Genomic DNA, 22729 nt, shown 5'->3' with positions numbered 1-22729 from the left:
CCTATGCTAGAGCAGCAGGAGTCACTTGAAATATGGCCAGGTGGAGGCCCTGGGAGATACTATTTTTACACTCTCCACCAACCCTGTGGCACAGACAGGTGAGCTCAGACATGGCACCCTCCAACCATCTTGATAAGACAGGCAGGGCAAGTGCTCACAGCACTATTCTGCTGCCTTGCTGAAGCAGGAGAGTGCAGGTGGTTGCAGGACTACCTCACTCCCAGACTGGGGCTGGTGAGCACAGTTGCAATATGCTCTCAGCCTAAAGTTGGCACACAGACAAGACACTGTTCCACTGCATTCTTGAGGCCATGGGTGTGCCCAGTCAAGACATTTACCTGCTGCCTTTCTGAAGCTGGCAAGTGTGCCCTGTCCTTATACTCTCCAACTGCCTAACTAAAGCCAGGGGGTGTACCAGTCCACACAGGGGATGTCCCTTGATGGCCTGGCCCTGGAGGCCAAGGGTGCTGGCATTCTTGAACTCCATGGATTCAGAAAGATAGTTCTTGACTGTCCACCACTCCCAGGGCACTGAACAGACAGCAGACTAAAACATAACCCCAGTCTTCCTGTGTAAAAGGCCTATATACTTAGCCTGAAGCTTCAGCCTAAGGGATAGGCTTTAGTTTTCCTTGACATCTAAAAACTAATACGGTGCTCCCAGGGAACATAAGCAGGGAAGCACCATCCTTGTACACCCCCTTGGCCTCACTAGATTGACAAGACTCCAGAAAGGAGCCTATGCACTCATTTGGAGCCCCAATTTTTGCAACTATTGCCCAATGGACACCTCCAGAACTCCTGGTCTGGAGACCAGCAGGGATTATGATTGCAGAGCCAAAGGACTATATATGTTTATATACTTTAAAAGCTACTGTCTGAGGGTCTGGCTTTCAATCATCCTGAAACTAGGTGCTCAATTAAATTCCTCCCCTTGGAACACTGACAGATCTTGGCATTCCTTCAACAATGGGGACATATCAAGAAAATCAAGTGGTTTAGAGAATTAGAAATGTTTGAGGGACAACCAAGAACTAGGCAAAATTGAACAATAAAGTTTATTACCCACATAGGCCACTCCTTCAAGACTGAGGGAGATAGCTGTTTTGCCTTATACATAAAAACAAGCAGAGAAAGTCAAGCAAAATGAAGAAACAGAGAAGATGTTTCAATGAAAGAACAAGACAAAACCCCAGAAAAAGACCTTAATTATAGGTAGATAAGTAATCTACCTGATAAAGAATTCAAAGTAATGGTCATAAAGATGCTCACCAAATGCGGAAAGAATGGATGAACATACTGAGAACTTAAACAAAGATAAAAAAAATAAAAGAAAGTACCAAACAGAAGTCACATAACTCAAAAATACAATAGCTGAACTGATAAATACACTGTAGAGATTCAACAGCAGACTGGATGAAACAGAAGAATGGATTAGCGAGCTGGAAGACAAAGCATGGAATCACCCAAACAGAGCAGCAGAAAGAAAAAAAATTAAGACAACTTAAGGGGCCTACAGGACAACATCAAGCAGAATAACATTTGCATTATAGGGGTCCCAGAAAGAAGAGAGAAAGTAACAGAAAACTTATTTGAAGACATAATGGTTGAAAATTTCCCTAACCTAGGGAAGAAACAGACATCCAGGTCTAGGAAGTGCAGGGAGTTCAAAATAAGATGAACCCAAAAGGATCCATACAAACACATTATAATTAAAATATCAGAAGTTAATGATAAAGAGAGAATCTTAAAAGCAGCAAGAGAAAAACAGTAACATTACAAGGGAAACCCCATAAGGCTATCACCAGATTTCTTAGTAGAAATTTTGCACACCAGGGGCACCTGGGTGGCTCAGTCGTTAAGCGTCTGCCTTCGACTCAGGTCATGATCCCAGGGTCCTGGGATCGAGCCCTGCATCGGGCTCCCTGCTCCATGGGAAGCCTGCTTCTCCCTCTCCCACTCCCCCTTCTTGTGTTCCCTCTCTCACTGTCTCTCTCTCTGTCAAATAAATAAATAAAATCTTTAAAAAAAAAACAAAAAAGGAAAGAAATTTTGCACACCAGAAGAGAGTGGAATAACATATTCTCAAAGTGCTGAAAGGAAAACACTTCCAACCAAGAATACTTTATACCCAGCGTGGCTATCATTCAGATGCAAAAGGGAAATAAAGAGACAAGCAAAAGCTAAAGGAGTTTGTCACTACTAAACTGGCCTTACTAGCAAGGTTAAAGGGACTTTAAGCTACAAAGAAATGGCACTAATTAATAACAAGAAAACCTATGAAAGTAAAAATCTCATTGGAAAAGACAAATATAAAGTAGTAGATTTATCACTTACAAAGGTACTATGAAAGTTAAAAGACAAAAGAGTAAAATTAAAACTATAATAATTAGTTAGGGGAGACATAAATAAAAAGATGTAAAATATACATCAAACATATGAAATGGTGGGGAGTAAAAACATAGAGCTTTAGAATGTGTTTAAACTTAAGTTGTTATCAACTTTAAATAGACTGTTACACATATAAGTTGTTTCTGTAAGCTTCATGGTAACCACAAAGCAAAGACTTATAGTAGATACACAAAAGATTATGAGAAAAGAATCTAAGCATACCACTAAAGAAAGTCATCAAACCACAAAGGAAGAGAGCAAGAGAAGGAAGGAACAGAAGAACTATAAAACGACCAGAAAACAATTAACAAAATGGCAATAAGGACGTAGCTATAAATAATTACTTTAAATGTAAATGGACTAAATTCTCCAATCAGAAGACAAAGAATGGATGAATGAATAATAAAAAAAAAATAAGACCCATCTATATGCACCTACAAGAGACTCACTTCAGTGTAAAGACACATGCAGACTAACAGTGAAGGGATGGAAAAAGATATTCCATGCAAATAAAAATAAAAAGAGAGCTGGTATATCTATACCCATATCAGACAGGGTGGACTTTAAAACAAAGACTGTAATCAAAGACAAAGAGCGGCAGGATGGTACATAATGATAAACAAAGGGGTCAACCCAGCTTATAAACCATGCAAATGTATATATGAACCTAACATAGGAACACCAAAATATATAAATCAAATATTAACAGACCTAAAGGGAGAATTTGGCAATAATATAATAATAGTAGGGCACTTTAACACCCCCACCTACATCAATGAATAGATTATCCAGACAGAAAATCAATAGGGAAACATTGGCCTTAACACATTAGACCAGATGGACTTAATAGATATATACAGAACATTCTATCCAGAAGCAGCAGAATACACATTCTTCTCAATTGCACATGGAACATTCTCCAGGATAGATCATATGTTAGGCCACAAAACAAGCCTCATTAAATTAAAGAGGACTGAAATCATGCCAGAAGTCTTTTTGGACCACAATGGTATCAATTACAAGAAAACTAAAGAAACTACAAGTACCTGGAGACTAAACATGTTACTGAACAACTACAACTATGGGGTCATAGAAGAAATTAATACACAAAATTGTTCCATTTCTATACACTAATAATGAAATACCAGAAACCAAAATCAAGAGAAAAATACCATTCTCAAAAGGAATAAGATATCTAGGAATAAATTTAACCAAGGAGATGAAAGACCTGTACATTGAAAACTTATGTAAAACACTGATGAAAGAAATTGAAGGAAACACAAATAAATGGAAAGATATTCTGTGCTTGTGGATTGAGAAAATTAATATTGTTAAAATGTGCATACTACCCACAGCAATCTACAGATTCAGTGAAATCCCTATTAAAATTTCCATGGCATTTTTTCACAGAACTAGAACAAATAATTCTAAAATTCATATGGAACCAGAAAAGACCCTGAATAACCAAAGAAATCTTGAGAAAGAAGAACAAAGCTGTATGATATTGGCATAAAAACAGACACATTAATCAATGAAACAGAATAGAGAGCCCAGAAATAAACCCACATTTATATGGGCAATTAATCTACAATAAAGAAGGCAAGAATATACAATGAGGAAAGGACAGTTTGTTCAATAAATGGTGTTGGGAAAACTGGACAGCTACATACAAACAAATGAAACTGGACCATTATCTTACACTATATACAAAAGTTAAAATGGATTAAAGGCTTGACTCTAAGACCTGAAACCATAAAATTTCTAGAAGAAAACATAGGCAGTAAGTTCCTTGACATTGGTCCTAGTGATGGTTTTTTGGATCTGACTCCAAAGCCAAAGAAAACATATGGGACTATATCAAACTAAAAAGCTTCTGCAGAGTGAAAGAAACCATCAACAATAGAAGGCAACTTACTGAATGGGAGATGTCTGCAAATCATACATCCAATAAGGGGTTAGTATCCAAAATATATAAAGAACTCATATATCTCAATAACAATAAAATAAACAATACAATTTAAAAATGGACAGAGGACCTAAATAGATATTTTCTAAAGAAGATATACAGATGGACAACAGGTGCATGAAAAGATACTCCATATTACCAATCATCAGGGAGATGCAAATCAAAACCACAAGATATCACCTTATATCTGTTAGAATGGCAATTATAAAAAAGATAAGAAATAACAAGTATTGGCTAGGATATGGAGAAAAGGAAACCCCCGTGCAGTGTTGGTGGGAATGTATATTGGTGCAGCCACTATGGAAAACAGTATGAAGGTTCCTCAAAAAATTAAAAATAGAGTTACCATATGATCCAGCAGTTTCACTACTATCTATCTGAAGTATCTATCTGAAGAAAACAAAACACTAACATAAAAAGATATAAGCACCATTATGTTTATTGCAGCATTATTTATAATAGCTGAATATGGAAGCAACCTGTGTTCATTCATAGATAAATGAATAAATAAGATGTGGTATGGATACATGATGAAATACTGCTCAGCCATAAAAAAATAAAATCTTACCATTTGCAACAACATGGATGGACCTTGAGGGTATAATGCCAAGTGAAATAAGTCAGTCAGAGAAAGATATCACATGATTTCCCTTGTATGTAGAATCTAAAAAGCAAAACAAACTAAACAAAACTCAGACTCATAGATACAGAGCACAGGTTGGTGGTTGCTAGAAGGTGTGGGTGAAGGGGATCAAGAAGTATGAACTTCTAGTTATAAATTAAATGGCATGGGGATGTAATGTAAAGCATAGAGAATATAGTCAATAACATTGTATTAATTTTGTATGGTGACAGATGGTAACTAGACTTATTGTGGTGAACATTTCCAGTGTATACAGATGTCATATCACCACGTTGTACACCTAAAACTAATATGATAATGTATGCCAATTATGTCTTAAGAAAAATAAATAAGTCTCTAAGAACAGAAAATAATTTTATTCCCATGGCAGGAAGTCTAATTCCTTTCATTTTATCTCCTAACATAAACAAAGAAAACTACTAAGAAATCATTAAAAAGTTGATGCAAAAACAAAACCCCCTTTTGAATATATGAGCTGCATAACTTTATTCTCCAAGTACTTGCTAAGGTCCCAGGTACCCAAGACAGAGCCAGATGCAGGAAAATAATTCATACCAAGACTTGTAATGCTAGTAAAAAGGCAGTTGAAGCTTTCTGAAACCATATTGCTGCAGGTTGAAAAAAAAAATTAACCTGTGTGCTTTTGAATAGAAGGAAGAATTTTGTTTGTGGGCATTGGCATGATTGCTCTGTGTAAAATGTGGAGATTGCACAACTCTAATACAGAAAAGAAAATGCGCAAGCAAGTCATATTCTAACCTTGAATATGTGGTTGCTCTTAATGACACAGTGCATCAAGGTCAAGAGAAGGTGCCCTAGGCAGATGGAAGACTTTCAAAGTAAAAAAGCTTCATTTACATTTAAAATATATTGCATTTCACATGATTTCTGAGGAACACTTGGTTGTTCTAGTTATAGCCATGGTTCATTTCCATAATCATGTGTCAAATAACTGACTCACCTCATATGCTTCCCTGGGAGGTGTTTTCTGTGGAAAGGCGGGGAGAAAGAGGTGGAGGAAGGTATTCCTTAATATGTTGTTACAAACCCACTAGGTGTCACTGCTTTCAGTAGGACTCTGGAAAGGAAACTGTCAGAGGACATGTCTGTGTCTTGGCAAAAAATAGACTTCATGGCACCTTGACTTTTAACCTCCAAAATATGTGGAGAACTGCTTAGGAGACGTACTCATGTTTATTTGTGCCTGTGGTTCCTTTCTTTTGAATTTTTTCTAAGATTGAGTTTTGCAGTTTTTATATTTGAATTCTATTTTGTTCAGAAATAGTTTGTTGAAGCTATTCTAAAACAAGTATCCACCTTAACTTTTTAACTACACAATGGAATTATTAAAGGCATTGAGTGCTTTGGTAACACAGAATACATTCACAAGGTTTGCTCCACATCATTTGCAAGGCGCTTTAGAGATGAGATGCCGCATGCTTTCATGCCAGTGTTATGGAAGCGATTTTCTTCTTTCTTCTTCTTACCCTGCCTCTCATTCTGTGTTCTTTTTCTCTTCTTGCTCTTCCTTTCTCTCTCCCAGTTTCATGAAAATTCATTTATCTGTGACATTTAAAGACTCTGTCTGAGAGGTGTCTGGAGCTGTGGCTGGCTGTGTACATCAATAGTTTCTTGGAATCTGGCATTCTGTCAATATTTGGGGGCCTCAGTAACCGCACTTAAATGCACTGCCTGCCAGCCATCACTCTCTTGGTGTCTCAGTAACAAGTCCGAATGAATGGATATTAGCATGTCAACTTCTTTTACAACTGGCAAGACTTTGTTGACAGTATATGGGCATCTTGCATTTACCTGCTGCACCTTTGTGTTTGTATGCTTCATTTATATGATATCATTTTCCCCTCTGTGTACAAAAATAGGAATCTTAAAACATATTATTATGAAACCGAAATAAATGGCATCATTGTACAATCTTGATTTGCTGGGTTTTATAGTATATAGCTATATGCATAAGCAACACAGTCTTTATTATATTCTAGGTATTTCTTTCTTGATTGGGTTATACTTGGACTAAAATTGTTGTTGCTATTTTATGGTAGAAATATATATGTTGAGATTTTATAGGTGAAGTCTCCATAGTTTATGTATGAGCCTCAGGTGATTTAGCTACATAAAGAAGAAATACTATTAGGTTGGAAAGAAAAGATTATTCTCTGAAACAAAAACAATTTATATTTTCAAACATTTCTCAGTTATCCTTTCTACTCATCAGTGAAATGGTCCATTTATAAATTAAATCTTTAAAGCATTATTATGTCAACTTTCCCATGAACTGCCCTAGATAATAGCATATTGGCCTTTCAAGGTTTGTAAGAGAGACCAATAGCAGGGCAACATTTTAGTTACTGAAATTTTGTGTGCTCTCAACCCATGTGTAATCATGACCATATCCTATAATGAAAATATGTCAGGAATCTGGACTTTAAAGAAAGAACCATGGAAGATGAGAGTTTACCACCGACCAGTCTTACCTTGAAGATCTGCATCCAACCTAGGATAGGTACAAAAGGATTTGCAAGCTTTAGGTCATGCTCAGATTAAATAATCCAGGTTTCCTATATCCAAGAGACTATTCTGGAACTATTGATGCCTCTGGATGGAATTATTAACTGCTGCTTCCTTGGACTCATTGGACCAGTAATAACTCCTAAGTTGAATGAATTCACTCAAGCTTCATTTCATTCACAGATCTTTCCCATTCTGGATTTTCAATTCAGATCCCTAACATATGAGTACTTGTTTTCATATAGGATCCGCTGTATACCATGGCAAATTTTCTTGTTAGGACTAAAAAAAAGTACCTAATGAACAGCATTAATGCAGTTTCAGTACAACTGAACACAAACTCAGGACTTCTAGGGCCTTTAGTTGTATTTCAGAGAAGGAAATACACTTATTTATTTGCCTCATAATTATGAATCTTATGTAAGGCTAAAAGTTCACTTGATCAGCTATAAATGCTGCCTCCAGATTTTATGTCATAATATGTAAATTGTTGTTTAAGTCCAATCAGTCATCATCTTTGATAGGATGAAGGCCTCTTGGGAGTGTCATATTAAACTAGACAGCATGGGTGGACAAAAAAATGTCACAAGGACTCCAGCCACCAAAAATCATCTGACAGTATAAGTGCAGGTCTTGAATTCAAAAAGGAAAAATAGGCACAAGGATTGAGAGAACAGGAAAAAGAAAAGCATAGGTATACATGGATTTGCAACATGGCCTGCACCAAGGAATTTAGTCTTTTTCTTCATAATTCATTTACAAAAAAATATAGTAACATGTATGGATCCTAATGAAGAAATAAACATGCTCTCCTGCCTCTGTCTATACTTAGATTGTTTTTGTGGTTCCACACAAGAGGGGGAAAAATCCAATATATGGCAGTAATCTTAAGATTTTTATACTACCGGGGTGCCTGGGTGGCTCAGTTGCTTAAGCGACTGCCTTCGGCTCAGGTCATGATCCTGGAGTCCCGGGATCGAGTCCCACATCGGGCTCCCCGCTCAGCGGGGGGTCTGCTTCCCCCCTCTGCCCTCTTCCCCCTCTGCCCTCTTCCCTCTCGTGCTCTCTGTCTCTCATTCTCTCTCTCTCTCAAATAAATAAAATCTTAAAAAAAAAAGATTTTTATACTACCAAAACTTCAAGATTTAATAGAGAACATTTTCAGCACCTTCCATGAACGAATTAGAAACATCTCTATTGCTATCAGTAAGACTCATCTGCTAGGCTAAGAACTTAACCTCCTCTTGCTGTGGATTCAGAATTTTATGAATATACATTATATCTGTTCTTTATTATATACTGTTTGTTTAATGTTAGACACTAATCCTTTCTGGGACAGAGGAAGAAACCAGAATAAGATGAGAACATAGAATCATCCTGCAGAATTTATAGCTAAGGACAGAAGGAATTTTGTTTTCTTTTGGATCACTTTAGACACACTTTGGAACTGTAGTTGAAATTTGATGGGCTGCAATTTAACCATATCTTTCCGTTAATACTAAAATGTTCTCTTGCCTAAAGCAGGAAAGATTTGGGTTCTTCTTCCTTAGAAATCCTAGCAACTTCTTTGCTCTTCCTTAGAAATCCTAGCTCTTTCTTTGCTGGTGTATATTTTGTCTACTGATCACAGAATGAAGTGACAGAAATGAGGACAGTGGGACAGAAGTCCTGAGGAAATACCTCTGATCCCACCTCAGCAAGGAAGGCGCATAAATTGACTCTTCTGCGTTGGCTATCCCTGGCAGAAAAGAAATAGCTGCCTGCCTGGATGGCTAATAAGCAAAAGAATACTTGAAGGGGTTGTTTACATAAAGTGAAATCTGCTATTGTTATGGAGATGAGGTATGTTGGTGATAAATATCACTCCAAGAGAGACCCACAACTCCCACCCCAAAAGGTACAAGAGGTAAATGGCCTATCTAGGTCTAGTTTTATTATGACGCCGTCTCAGGGACATCTTTACTCAGAAATCTGTCTCCCTCTATTTTTTAGCCAATAAATTGTTATTCTTATTCTTAGTTTAAGAATGACTGAATGATTTATATAACGATTACTACCTTGACCTTCATAAAAGTCTATTTGCCAACTTTCAACTTAAAAGGACCCCAAGTAAGAAGTGTTAAGGAGTACTTTTTAGGACTCACCTCCAGATCTAGTGCGAAGAAAAAGCGAATACTGAATTTTGGATGTACATACGACAGAATGGGGACCATTGCCTTTGTTCTTTTTGAAAAAAGTGAGCTTTTGAAATAACTATATGCTTCTCTGTAATCAAAGCCCTCTTTTCCCCAATAATTACAAAGTATATACTTTTCAGTTTCTACTCATGTAATAGTGACTTTAAAGCTACCTGCTTAACTAGCAGTCATGGATCCAGTGACCATTTATGTGTCCGGAAGTAATGAATGTTCGGTTTTGTATGTGAATCTCTTAGAACTGTATCCTCGGAATAGACTAGATTAGGGCTTAGATTAATAGATTTAAGTTAATTATAACAGGTATAAGAATAGATTATGCCTTTAGAAAATACACCAAAGACCTTTATAGAATAAAATTATATAAAAAGAATAGGCTAGTAAAAAATTGAGAATAGGTTGGATAAAAGAATAGATAGGACTAAGTATTTTAGAGGACGATTCTCTAGAAATTTAATAAATGAGCTGCTTATTTAAAACATTGTTATATTTATATTAAGTGCAATTTAAAAATAAGATCAATATAGAAATTCAAACTCTTAGCCATAAATGGTGCTCTGTGGCCGATCACCCAGGAAGGCTGCAGTTATGCTCTAGCTCAGCTTGTGGGTGATGACACTTTCACATCTACCTTCATTGTCTCTTCTCTGCCAAAATGAAACTCACTATTTGAGAAACTGTACCTGAAAACAACTATTTTAATACTTCTATCTGCAAGTTATTGACATGGAATCTAACCTCCATGCAAGGAAATATCCCAGGTAAACCCTGGTAAACTGATTTGCCAGTCTTCTGACAATGCTAGGACACTAGGTAATAACCAACCCAATGTCATCCTAATGTGTTTTCTTTCTTGGCCCAATGAGAGTTCTGGTGAACTAAGGCAAAGCTAGAGTTATGATCTCACTCCACTTAACTAGCAGAGCTTTAAATTTTATCTCAAATGACAATCAGTCAAATTTCTAATCTATTTATTTGGTGCCAGGCACTTTAGAATTCTAAGGAAATGTTTATTAGGGGACCAGTCAATATGGAGAAATGTAGAAATGGTATGCCATTGGTGTCTGTCCTGGATTCTGGTCTTTGATTACCTTGATTATCTAGACACATGGTTTCCAATATGAACAAACTCAGTGTGGTCTAAATTATCAGTAGCATTTCGATATATCAAAACAAAAGCCATTTTAATTTAAAATTATATTTTAAGAAGGAGTAAGCAGGGAAAAGTAATGCAAAATCACATTAACAACAGGACACCAGAGATTCTAAATGGTTGTAAATCACTATTTTAGATGTTGAGGACAGGGAATACATGCTTTCAAAGTATGGTACTTTTATGCACAGTGGCCAAATAGCAATAATTTGAGACTTCAGAGAGAGGACAGTCATTTGAAATAAACACTCAGTAAACCAGTAAATAAATAGAATGTCATTAAATAACGATTAATGTTAGCCTTCTTCACAGGAGGGAAAACAAACCTCCCAAGTGGCAGTTCATTCCACTACTCCATCACCACATATAAATATAGAGAGAGAGAATTTCATAATAACTGTACTAGCTTGCATATGTTAATAGCTGCTAAACTAATACCACACACCTGAATATACATATCCATGTTGCTTACTTTATGTGGAACATTTCTTCTCTCTCCACAAATTAAAGAGTCTGCAAGGGAAGGCATCTAACTGTGTTTTCCTGAATCTTCTTTTAAGTCTTGTATTTTCCATTACCCATGATGGTTTGGTAAATGTCACTGATGGACTGAAAATAAAGAATGACTAGCTCTGTGGGCAAAATAGCATCTAGAAGTAGAGCATAGAAAGTTAATCAAGAGTGTGAGAGGTAAAACAGAAATTTAAAAATAGCTGTAATAGTGAAATGTATAAGAAGCATGCAAAATACAGACATTTCTACTATTTCCTCTGAGCATAGATCAGACACTTAATCATGCTTGTTCTGAATTCACTAAAATTTGAATGAGCATCTTAGAGAGAAAGAGTTATAAAACCCCTCCCAATAAAATTTAAATTTAACATTTTGAGAAAAAATGTTCTTTAAGGAAAAGTCAAAGACATTGAGACTTTTTTTACACATCTTAGAAAAAGGAAGGTTGAGATACTGAGCTAATACCAGTTTTTAAGCAAGTTAAGGGAAATAAGAAATTAGACTTTCTCTCTTTTCTTCACTGAGGACCCATTGTAATAAAATATGCTTATCCTATGGCAGAAAATCTATAGGTTTGATAATGAGGTAGGTTCTTGATAATAAGCCTTCTGAATACTGAAAGGGAAGTTGTGGGACTGTCTTCTGTGAAGCTCTTTAGCTTAAACCTGATAGTTTCACATCTTCCTGTAACAATCTACATGTGTCAGGGAGAAGAGAAGGAATGATTTCTCTAGGTGGTTCACATTTTTCAGGAGTTTCTTCTCTCTCTCTCTCTCTCTTTTAGAGAGAGATAGTCTTATGCAGGCTCCACACTGGGTGTGGGTCCATCTCACAACCCTGAGATCATGACCTGAGCCAAGATCAAGAGTCAGAAGCTTAACTAACTAAGCCATCCAGGCGCCCCAACTTCTCTCTCTGTTTTAAAGTCACTGTTATTCAGAGGCAAAGCTGCTGGAAGCCGCAGGGACTTCTCAATGTGCTTGGCGTATGTGAAAGCAATAGCAGTACCACCAGGGTTTTAGTGGCCAATTCTCAGGAATCACAGGACATTATCTTTGTTACATATGGTCACATATGTCGCCATCACACTAGGTTCTGATCATTTCCTTTAACAACTGATTTACTACAGTTGCTGTAGTACATCTGCTGAAAAAAATGTGCTTGTGAACAAAGAGATTAGAGCATATTGTTCAGTGTTCTGTAAAAAGTTATAAACTGTTAGTGGAAAAGTTATCACATTTCACCTTCTGCTTGTTGCTGTCAGTACTCAAAGTCAAACCCATTACCCTTAAACTTACATCATTCCCTTCCTGCTGTACTAAGTGAAATGTTTTTGATTCATCCCCAAAACATGAAGCCAGTAAGTGTTGGTGGTATCTGCTATAAAAAAAAAAGGGCAGAGGCCCACAAAATGCGATTAGGGGAAAGACATCCTCAATTAGGAAAAAAAAAAAAAATCTGCCACACTCTTTCTACTTGCCTAGCACTCATCTAGGAACTGGAGGTACACAGGTAAATAAGTTTCCATCAGTAAAGAGTGTTCACAGACTAGTGAGAGAAACAGACATGTAAATAGGTAACTCTGGTACAAAGAGATATGTACTGGAGTAAAGGCATGTGCAAGGTACTGTATAGATTCACCTAGGACAATTCTGGCTTGTGACTATGGTCTTGATACAATTATTCACAGAGGCCTTTCACAAAATATGTCCTGGTTTGGACAATAAATTATATGGTTACCCTATAAATAGCTATAACCGTCAAATCTGCCTGAGGTTGTCTAGCAAGATTTTCCACAGATTAGGACAGAAAATCGAAGAGATTAAGAATTCTTTGCCACACATGTTGTCTACATCCAAATGGAAATGAAAAACTTAGTAGACTGACTGACTTTCATTTCTTCCAGCATTGTCAGAGGAATAGAGTGGGAATTTAACTCATGTGGGGTGAGGAGAAAAGGACAAAGCAGGACAATCTAAACCCACTTACTGGTATATGATATGCACAAGGGGTATCTTTAAATGAGCCATTAAATTATGGATCCCCTAAAGCTCTCAGGATTGAAAGGTGGTGCGAGAAAAGACTAGAAGCCATGAAGGGAATTTTAGAAAGACAGCTTAAGGTTCAACATAAGGAACCTTATTTGGTGCCAAATTTTGTACAGAAGGGTTCTAAAGCAGCATAGGGTTGCCTGTGAGGCTGAGCCCCCTATGCCCCCTGTTGGTGTGCAGCAAAAGCTGAATGGCCGCCATGAGCAAACTCAGGCACTAGGTCAAAACTCAGGCCACTGGTTATTTAGGGTTCTATACACATTGCTGGTCCTATTATTTTACATTATGCATGGGGTCTTTTTGAGTAGCTTTTAAGTAAGAATCCTATTCTTGGGAAAATGCCTAGAAGCTAAAACAAACAAACAAAAAGGGTAGAAATATCATAAAAAACAAACAAAACAAACAAAGCACAGTTCGTGTGAGCTAAATGCTCTTGTGACCCACTCTGAACACACACTAAAAAGAGACCAGGGAATGTCAATACAGATTTCACTGACCTTATTCTTTGCCACTCTTACAAGGAAAACAGCTATTAGACACATAATATTCAGAGGACACACCTCCCTCAGAGGTTCCTACCTCTTGGACACATACTCATTTGCAGGCCAAGTTGCCTAGAAGTCTCTCGATTACCAGTTTGATTTGCATAGTTCCGAGGTACGTAGGGATGGGACCTGTGGCAAAGCTATCATTAAAGAGAAACAAAGCAGAAGACTGAACAAAGGATACATTCTGTGCAAAGTTTGAAGTTTATACCATCTCAGCGATCCTTGTCATGGTAAAAAAGATGTCCACCCCTTCCCCCACCTAAAAAGAATAGCAGAGAATGACAAAAGGAGGCTCCCTGGAGGTAATACGGGAGTGAAGAGTAAGGGGAACTAAAGACTGTACACATGAAGAGAGAGAAGGGAGCTGGCATGGACACAGGAGATGCAGCCAAACACCCTGCCTTCACAGCAGAGATATGTGATTAGGTTAGAATCACTTTCACCTCTTCCCCAGGGTATGCAAGTAGGAATAGGTCAGGCTGGGGCAAAAGGAATGACATCTTGATGAGGCTCAGCTTTGCCAGGGGCCTAAGAAAGGTGGCAATAGAGCTAGAGCCAGAATATTCTCACTGGTCCTTTTATATGAAATCTTGAATATCTACATTTACAGATTAAAAGGTTTTCCAGTACACCAGAGAGAGAAAAATCTTCTGAAGGCAGTGGAAATGACTTTAGTTCTCCAGTGGTTAAGAGTATAAGGGCTTAAGAGTGAGGAAAGCTGGTTTCAAATCTGGGCTACTTAACAGATTTATGGTAACGTAATTTAAATTTCTCTAAGTTTCAGTTTCCACATGTTAAAAAAATTATAGTGCATATACCACTGAGCTCATGTAAAGACTATATTACACATGTAAACTGTGTAACACATGTAGTGTCTGGCAAATAATTATTGACAATAAAATCTTCATTCAGTGAGGACTGTTATCCATTTCCGTAACATTGTCTGGTCACCCATACCAAGCTCTGCCTCATTTTACGTCATTACTTTCTGTCTGGTCCTTGACATTCCACACTGTTTCAGCTTTGACCTACTTCCTCAGATACCATGGTATCTGTCTGCTTCAAAAACTTCATGCTTCTGTGTTCTTTGAAAGGTCTACCTACAATTATTTGTAAATTCAGTGCTAACAGTGTGCAAATATTTTTAAATCATAAAAAAAATACATGGCTTTTAGGAAATACTATTCTTGTCCTTGAACTCTGAAGGCACTCTTCATCTCTGATAATATTGACCCTGAGCCCAGTTCACATTGAGTGAACAAGGTATTATTATTTTATACCCTCTTCCCAGGAGGTTAAAATGACTCACCAAAAGTCACTTGGTAATCTCAGATGAGGAATCCAGTGAATCAGTCTTGAAATCTCAATCTAAAAATCTGCCAGAATCTCCATTTACTGAGAAAAAGTCATCCTAGAGAGGATGATCCCCAGTAAATTTTATATTATGATATTACTTTTTCTTTTTAACCACATGCTTAAAATGTTTTCTGGATCTGGACTGGCCCTCTGCTTACCCACAGAATACAGGGAGAAAGCTGTGTAAGTTCCCTTCTCAACAGTTAAAGCAGTCCTTGTCACCATCATATGTTAGATCACATGTCAGTGTCTGTGACATAGTCAGGCCTTGGCTTCTCAGGATCCACTCATTACAAGTGAATTTATGTGCCTTGAAGCATATGGCCTTGATATATGATCCTGGAGCAAAAGAGCAAGGTATTTCAAGCTGGCCACAATTTTATTGACTCTCACAGGCTTGCTTTGTAGTCATTCCAATAAACTAGACAAGAAATTCCTGATGCTCCAAGCTATCCAGTCTACAGGACTCCATTTCATGATTCAGAGTCCAACTAAACAACTCAAGAGTGCTTTTGTGTGACACTGTGACCACAGGAATAAATAATTGCTTAGCAATTTTCTTTGAGGCAGAAAATTCTAAACATGGAGGAACCATTTCCCCTTAATGGGAGCCAGAAATCCTGTAAGTGCTTGAAATGGCATTCACAAGTCTGAATGGTAAACAGATAAAAACAGGAGCGCACCAGTTGCACAAATGACTTGCTTGTCACAAACTTGTCATTGCAGTAATCTAACATTTCTTTCCCAGAGCCCGATGGAAACGATGGAACAAACAGGCCCTGCTGACGTTTTGGCTCTGCTAAGCCTTCCTCGGAGCTAAAGCATCTGTAGCATCTTCCTGTTCTAGACCCTTTATCTGTTGAAGTTAGCTGATACTGTACATGTCAAAGAAATGTTTGACTATTGCATTAACAAGCTGATGACAAGCAAGTTATTCCTGCAACTGAAATACTGCTGCTTTTAGTGGGCTGCCATCTTGACCTTCATCTTCCCCTACAGAAGAACCCTAACAGAGCGGAGCACTAGGGAGATACCAGTATTGTTGCCCGAGGCTGTACAGATAGATAAGGACCACCTGTTTGGAACTTAGGCACAGCGATATAGGGGACACACCAGGCAATTCCATTCGGGTTATGGATAGGATTTCCTGGTAAAACATAAACGTTGCCAACACATTGCACTGTCCCAAGGATTCTCGTGCTGGAATAAAGGGAGCTGCACAGAAATTCATTTCCTACTGTACCTCCTCCATTCCCCACACACGTGGGGGGGACCCATATATACTTTATAAAATGTTAATAGCTGGGAAAGTTAATGAAAAGTGTATACCAGCTTCAAACCTCGTTTTTGCCAGTTCTTGGAGTTCCTCCCATCAGTAGCTTCTCTCCTAGCCTCCTCCTCATTCAGGATAGCATCTGGAACTCTCTAGACCTAGTCGGAGCCATGCTCTTGTCCATGAAAAGTCAGGTGGGTCCATTAACCTCCTCACAGAAACCTTCGACAGCCCTCTCTAAGATAGCACCACTTCATCTCCAACCTCAGCTGCCAGCAGGGAGTGCTCATACGCTGTGCAGCTTCCAATTCTTGCCTTGCTGTTTGAGTAGCCCTCCTCCCTGGGGGGACCCACCCCTGGTGTTCCTTGAGTGTGCAGTGTGGTGGGTCCCAGGCTATCAGCATATGGAGCTGAGCTGGAGCCTGTAACAGGAGCCTGGCCTGTTACGCCAGAGTATTCTGTCTCCGCTGGTGCCTTGGGCGTATCAGCCCTGGGAACAATGGAGCCTTCACCCTCAGACTTTGGCCTTTTCATAAAGCTGAGCGTCTCTTACTCATCAAGGTGTCAGGTGCCCTGTATTTTTTTTAGACCCTCGGTTAAAGGTGCATTGATATTGTCTTGTCTGGTTTAAATATTGACGAGAAAAACTTGCATTCTCAGACTTATTTTCTGCTGTTGCCTCAGGTACTTTCATTTTTAAAAGTCTTGTGTAAAAATGGTTATCATCATTCAGCCATGAGACCCATATTTCTTGCCAAAGTAGTGACTGGGCTTACCTTTCTTTACCTTTCATGGCTGCATTTGCAGCCATGACAATTACATTTACCTTTCTTTCTTTACCAGTTCACTGTGGTGAACTGACCACAGTACTGTCTCCCAGATGAAATGTTCTACTCCCATTCCAAATATCTCACACTGCAATCTATACCTCCGCTTTGTTACCTCAGAAGACAGGTGGGAAGGGTATGAGAGAGGGTCCTGTTTTTTCCACAGTTAAGGATACTACCCCTGGAAAAGGAGGTGAAGGTAGTTTGAGGTAGGGCACTTACATTTTCTGTAAAAGAACACATGTAAATGAACTATTGGAATTTTAAATGGAGTTCTAGTGACTTTTTCTTTTTAAAGAAAAAGTTTTTTTCTTTTTAAAGTTCCTAATAGGATTTCTGTAATGATTTTGTGTTTTATTTTTTTAATAGAACTTAAATGGCAAAGAAATAATATGCTATTTTTGATTCAGGAAAAAAATAAAAGTCTTTTTTTATGGGAACTCTCTTTTTAAATACACGTTAGGGAATAGATAATGGCACCAACAATAAAAAGTGTTCTCTCTTCCTAGTCTAAGGGATAGCTGATTAGTGTATGTGTACGTGTTTTTAATATGTATCTACTTATTTGATTGTCTATTTATTTTAAGAAAGAAAAGAAGGAAGAGAGAAAAGAAAAATTCTTATGCTAGAGTAATCTCATTAGATTCATCGGGTTTTAGGGCTGGAAAGGAACTCAATGATAGTCTATGACTTTGTATCACACTCACACTTGAGAGGTGTGGATACTGAGACCCAAAGATGTTTAATAACGTGAACAAAGATACACAACAAGATTGTGGCAGAGCTAGGCCTAAAAATTTCTTTTAAACAAACAGTGTCATTTGAATAATTCACAATGATGTACTTAAGTCTAACGGGGCATTTGTTTTTTGGAATAACTGGGTTTGTGCCCTGGCTAAGCCAATTTAGGGATATACACTTGAATAGTTTGGAGACATTTCTTCCTAAGCTGTAGTTTATCTGAGTCATGTAAGAAACCATTACAATTTCAATTAAATGTTTTCGCTTGTAAGATTTCAAAGAAACACTTACCCCATTCCCGTTTTGGCGCCTGAAAACATGTATTTTTTAATGGGTCTGTTCCTTTAATAAGTATTCGTTTAAGTAGGTCATATTCTAACATTCTTGAATATAAAAAATCTTTTATCAGATTAAAAGAAATCTGGTTTTTATTCCCACTTTTAGCCATGTTTGAGTTGGTCCTTGTCAGTTTCAACAAAACACTGATTAAGTTAAAACATCAATGTTTTTGTTCATTTTGGTTCTTTTAGTTTAGCACAAGGGAAAAATAAAAAATGCATTTACCTTTTTGTAGCCATGACAATTACATACTCTATTTTTCATTTATGCAAAACTCTGTTTTTGAGGGTTTTCTTTTTGTTTCATTTCTCCGTTTTTGCATTTTCCAAACACCTGTACCGTGGCTGGTGGCGAGAGTAGCAGTGGCTGACGCTTTTCCTCCACGCTTTGAGGGGAAGAGAATTGGCTGGAATAAAACCTTGCCTTCCACATGGTCGACTTGAAATACGGCATTGAAAAGGTATCGTCCCTTTTTTCTTTTCTGAAACCAGAGGTGAAACGCACGAGCCAATAGCAATGTTGATGCCAAACCACCTGTTGATTCATATCAGAAAAGTCCTTGGCAAGGCACCCCCCACTTCATCTTTTGAAACCCTGACTAGATGATTTCTGTGCATTGGTAGCATCATATCAACAATATATGCTGCTGGTCACTCACTTAAGAAAGCCAAGATTCTACACGTAGTCAAGAGATGAATTGAAAGTTTTGCTTTTGCTTTGACAAAACAAACACTTTGTAAGTATGTTTGGCTGTGAAGTGTTTATTGATTCCTGGACTATTGGGATCTATCGTTAGGGACAGTGAAAAGAAGGTGACACTAGAGCTTCCTTTCACCTTGATTAATTCTAGTTAGGAAAAGCAGTAGTCTGTCTTATCAATTATTTTAAAGTAAAATATTTCAAGCACATAAAAATATAAAGAATAATGTGAACACAAAAGAATCCACACCCAAATTAAACAAATATTTGGCACACTTATTTCTAAACCTGTTTTTTTGTCTTTTATTATTCTAAGTTACATAAAATGATGTACACAAATTAAGTATATAGTTTGATGAGCTTTCACGTAAGTATATATCCACGTGACAACACCCAACCCAAGATACAAAACATTCACAATACCTTGGAAGAGTCCCTTGTGCCCTCTTGAGTGTGATATTCCCCAAACCTTTAACAAAAGGTTAAAAACAAGCAAAGCTATTCTGACCTCTATCATTATGAATTAGTTTTACATAAGCCAATAGCCATAATATGGCTTATATAAAATGTATTCTACTACAGATATCACTAAAATCTGTTTGTTGAGTCTCTCATTGTTAGACATTATTTCTAATATTTCCCAATCACAACCAATACTGCAGTTAACATTTTTATACATGTTTTTAAATGGAGGAGTTGCTTAACTATAAGAAACATGCATTTTCAATTTCACTAGGAATGTAAAATTTCTCTCCAAAGTGGTAGTAGCAATTTATACTCTCATTAGCCATCTGTGAGAACTTCTCCACATACTTCATAACATTTGGGATGGCTAGACTTTTAAATTTTTTGTCAATTTGATAGGTATTAAATAATATCTCATTTAAATTTTTTTTTTTTTTTACTTATAAACCATTGGGATTTCCTTGTGCGTGTTGCCTGTTTGTATCTTTACCTATCATTCTGTTAGGTCATTTGTTTTGCTATTATTTGGAACGGTTTTGGTTTTGGTTTTGGTTGTAGTATTCTGGATTCTCGTCCTTTGGGCAATAGAGATTACAAATATATTTTCTTAATCTGTGTCTGTAGTACCTTATTTTGAAAAGTTTCTAATTTTAATGCAGTTAAGTTATTGATATTTTAACCTTTATAGTTTGTGCTGGGGCACCTGACTGGTTCAGTCAGTAGAGCATGCAACTCTTGATCTCGGGGTAGAGTTCAAGCCCCATGCTGTGTACGGAACCTACTTAAAAAAAAAAAAAAAAAATATATATATATATATATATAGTGCTTTTATGTCATTTAAGAAATCCTTCCATATGACAACCTTCCTTTATTTTCTTCATTCCTTTATTTTCTTTTAACAATTTAAAAGTTTGGCCTTGTACATTTAGATCTCTAAACTTCTTGGCATTTATTTTTGTATGTGATATCTTACATGTACCCTATTTTATTCTTTTTCCATGGATAATCCAATCATCCCAGCACCATTTAACAAGTTAGCCATCCTTACCCACTAATCTGTGATGCCATCTCTTGCCTACATTAAATGTTTTTTAGGATCTTTATTTCAACCAGTAAACTGTTTCTCTATTTTTGTGCTGACACCACAGTGCCTTAATTATCATAGCTTTATAATATTCTTGCTGTCTGATAAGGCAAATTTCTCTACACTGTTAACATTCTCTTGGCTCCCCTTGCCTTTTGCTATTCAGTATAAATTTAGGATTAGTTGGTCAAGTTTTACAAAGGCCTTGCTGATTTTTATTTGTAATTACATTAACTTTAGAGAATAATCTGGGGGAAAATTGACATTTATATAAAATTGTGTCTTTCTACCCATTAACAGACTATATTCCTCTACTAAATCAGATCTTCCTTCATGTTCTTTAATAATGTTTTATAAGTTTTACCACAAAGGTCTTGCTAGAAGCTATTTTGTTAGATTTCTTCTCGTATTACTTAGATTTTTGTTCTTTCATGTGTAGATTCTGTTTTCCTTTTCATTGTTTATTGGTCATTATTGGACTTTGCTGAACTCTCTTATTAGTTCTAATGACTAAGCTGAAAATTCTCTTAGATTTTTTTACATAGGCATGTATATCATCTGTAAATAATGACAGCTTCTCTCTTAAATTCTAGTTCTTAAGTGTTCAATTTCTTTTTCCTGTCATATTGCATGACTAAGAACTTATATAGTATTGAATAAAAGCAATGATATTATGAATATCTGTTCTATTTCTTACTTTAATGGTAATTTGGCAAACCTGACTTTTGCTTAGCATTTTGATAAATCGAAATTATTGTGTTAAGGAAGTTTCCACCATCTATTTTTAGTGTGCAATGCATTTTTAATCAGGAATACCAGTCAAATTTTATCCAATGCATTTTCTGCATCAATAATATGATAAAATTACCCATTGATATGGTAATATTTTACATGATATTAATACATTTCCTGATATTAAACATTTCTTACATTCCAGGAAAAAAACTTTATTTGGTCCTGGTGTGTTTTTTTAATCCACTGTTGAGTTTAATTTGCTGATATTTTATGTAATATGTTTGTACAAGGAGATTAGTCTTTAATTTTCCTTTCTTAAACTGTTATTGTACAGTTTTGGTGTCATGGTGATATTAGCCTCATAAAATAAGTTGAGCAACATTCATCTCTTTCTTTTTTTTTTTCCTATTTCTGAAATAGTAGTCATATTAATAGGATTACCTATTCTGAAAATGTTGTTAAACTTGCCTGAAAAATCATCTGGACCTGGTATTTTCTGTCCATAGTGGGAAGGTAGAGTAGGGTAGACTTCTGAGTATCAGTTCAATTTCTTCCATGGTTACTGGTTTATTCAAATGTTCTATTTCATCTTAAGTCAATTTGAATACTTTTTTTAAAGAAAAATATACAATTAACAGTTAATCTACACTTTCAAACTTATTGCATAAAATTGTTCATAATGGTCTCATGACTTTTAATTTTATCTTTAATAGGCCCCCCTCTTATTCCTAATATTATTTATCTGAGCCTTTTTTCTTACTCATTGTTAGACATTTTTCTGTTTCATTTACTTTTTTTAAAACCTGTCTTTTGATTTTATTTATCTACTTTATTGTGTCTTTGTATTCTATATCATTACTTTGTGCTTTATCAACATTATTTTTTTCAGTCTACTTCTTATAGTTTAGAACATTTTTCTTTTTCTAGATTCCTGTGTTAAATTATTACTCATTTCATTTCGATGCTTTTTCTTATTTTCAAAGATGAATTTTACTCTCTTAAGTTTCCTTCCAAGTTTTTCATTAGCTGCATAGCTTGTTTTAGTTTGTAGTTTTGTTCAATTTTAAATGTTTTGTAATGTCTGCTTGATTTATTTTTAACCCTTGGGTTGCTCAAAAGTGTATGTTTTTACTTTCTAAACATAAATTTACTCTATTTTTATTACTGATCCAGAATTTAATTGCATTATAATGAGAGGATGTGTTTTATATGGGTTCAATTAAA

General features: G+C 36.5%; 1 protein-coding gene across 1 annotated transcript in view; it reads left to right on the top strand.

The window, feature by feature from the left end:
- Positions 1-22729, top strand: part of ZBTB20 (zinc finger and BTB domain containing 20) — a 632172-nt gene that overhangs the window by 379221 nt on the left and 230222 nt on the right. The window contains exon 6 of the mRNA XM_021692619.2: positions 18883-18982. The gene's annotated coding sequence lies outside the window, so the exon portion shown is untranslated. The remainder of the gene's footprint in view (positions 1-18882; positions 18983-22729) is intronic.

The sequence above is a fragment of the Neomonachus schauinslandi genome, chromosome 1, assembly GCF_002201575.2.
Source record: "Neomonachus schauinslandi chromosome 1, ASM220157v2, whole genome shotgun sequence".
Classification (NCBI taxonomy): Eukaryota; Metazoa; Chordata; class Mammalia; order Carnivora; family Phocidae; genus Neomonachus; species Neomonachus schauinslandi.
The sequence above is the reverse complement of the archived record's forward strand: the minus strand, read 5'-3'. Positions and strand labels throughout refer to the sequence as shown.